Here is a 2,582-nt window from a genome sequence, read left to right as displayed (position 1 = left end):
TTTTGTTTGCGCATTCCAATGGATACACACATCTTCTGTTTCAGAGGCTAACATGAAGCAAAACTAAACATCGCAGAGGACAGGCTGCAATGCAAGAATGAGGGTGAAGGTGCAGGAGGATAACACATGCGTGGCAGTGGACATTGAGTACAATCATAATCACCAACTCATGCAAACTGATGACATGCGGGTATTCTTGCACTCACACAAGAATTATCACCCCACTATTTTGGAGTACGTAAAGCTCCAGCAGTACCATGATGTCAAGCACACAACAATCATGTCCATGCTATCTGAAAATTAAGATGGAAGCTACTTCCTAAGCATGACCGGACGAGACCTACTAAACCAGTAAGTATTCAAACATCCTAGGTCACAACCCTTTGCTAGCAAAAATAACAAATGCATGTTTGCATGTAATTGGCAGGAAAGCCATGAATGCAAGGAAAGATGATTTGGATGATGTATTGAAACTTGTTTCATTCTTCAAAGACATGAAGGCAAACAATGATGAGTTTTTCTATGACATACAAGTAGACAAGGACAAGTCAATTAAAACATTTTCTGGTCCAATGTAAGCTGCCGAGGAGCCTATCAAGACTTTGGTGATTGCGTAACATTTGACACAACTTACAAGACCAACATATTTCATATGCCTCTGGGAGTGTTTGTTGGAACAAACCATCACTTGCAGTCAACGATATTTGCTGTTGCCCTTATCAGAGACGAAGATGCAAAGTCATTCAAGTGGTTGTTTGATACATTTGTACAGTGCATGAACAACAAGCACCCAACTTGCATTCTAACAGGTGAGTTCAAAAAAAAAACCTCTACAAGTTTCATCATCTTTTCAATCCATGGGTCTGCATTGGGTACATTGGTTTTCTCTGAAAATAATGTAAAGCAAGCAGTTCAACCACTGTTAGCACAGAAGTCCAACTAACAGTACAAGAAAGCAAAATTATCTGCCACATGTTTAGGAAAAAATTAGTTATGAATGTGAAGTTCAAATAGAGGAACCATAGAAGTTCAAGGACACTGCTGTATGAAAAAACATATGAAACATGTTCAGGAAAAATGTAGTTTTGTATGTGAAGTTCAAGCACTGGTACCACAGAAGTTCAACAACACTGCTGTAAGAAAAAGTTGAGTTACATTATTAGTTAGTAATACTGCTACCTTTGAAGTTCAAGCACTGGTACCACAGAAGTTCAACAACACTGCTGTAAGGAAAAAATATGTGACATTATTAGATAGTCCTACTGCTACCTATGAAGTTAAAGTACTTGTACATCATAAGTTCACCATCAGTGCAAAAAAAAGCAAGTTTTATTTTTTTAATTCATGCAGACCAGTGCCCCTCGATGGCGAAAGTTATACCACAATCATTCCCAAACACCGTCCACAAGCTATGTCGTTGGCACATCTTGAAGAAGTACAAGGAATACCTTGCATTGCTGTACAAAAAGTATAAAACATTCAAAGAGGAGTTCATAGCTCTATTAAACTGGCCGCTGATGCCAATGGAGTTTGAAACTGCCTGGGATGAACTCGTGCACAAGTACAACCCGGAGAACGACCAGATGATGATGCAGTTGTGGAGTGATAGGAAAATGTGGATTTCAGCATATTACAAGATCATTTTTTGTGCTAGAATGACTTCCACACAACGAAGCGAGAGCATGAATCACGTGCTCAAGAAAGGGTTTGTCAAGGGGACCCAGAACCTACACAAGTTTGCTAGGCGGGTAAATGCTTGCATACAAATTCGAATGCAGAAGGAGAACGAGCAAACAATGACCAGCATGGTATGAAGACACAAAAAAAACCCCCATCATGTTCTGTTTTCCTTCAACATGTGCACTTTGAATTTTAAAAAATGAAACCCATGACTCTGCTTTGACTAATATCTTACTTTTTGACATGTGTAGACCAATCCTGTGACAAAAACAACTTATGGCTACGAGGAAGACATGTCTATCAAGTACACGAGAGCCGTGTACACCGAGATGAGGACTAGGATGAGAAAAACCACGCTATTTCACGCAAAGCGTACATCAGAGCCCACTAAGTACCTTGTGTACTACCACAACAAGCCTGGCCATGATGATGAAGAAAGATTTTCCTGGTCAAAGCATGAATTCCAGGTTGTAGCTGACCCAGAGAATGAAATATACGAGTGTGAATGCAACCTTTGGACACACACAGGTGAGCGGAAAAACAAACTCATTAAATAGCTAAACTAGTAGTATCATATCAAAATATATGAAACTCATTGCTGGCTCACAATCTATATATTCTGCATTCATCACAAAATGCAGGCCTGTTCTGCCTTCACATCATGAACATACTGGACTACCTGAAGCCTGACAAATTTCCACACAAGTATATCCTCAAACGGTACACGAAGACTGCAAAATCACAACCAACCTTTGGTACAAGGGACTACAACACAACTGCATCGGATGGCAGCTCAAGACTATCGAAGCAAGACATCTTGCTGCAGCTAAATTTGATGGTTAACAAGACAGCGATGAGATGTGACCAGCAGTATGACAGAGCCTACTATGTTCTCAAGAGGC

This window comes from Triticum aestivum, chromosome 3D, assembly GCF_018294505.1.
Source record: "Triticum aestivum cultivar Chinese Spring chromosome 3D, IWGSC CS RefSeq v2.1, whole genome shotgun sequence".
Taxonomy (NCBI): domain Eukaryota; kingdom Viridiplantae; phylum Streptophyta; class Magnoliopsida; order Poales; family Poaceae; genus Triticum; species Triticum aestivum.
This window is presented reverse-complemented; position numbering follows the sequence as displayed.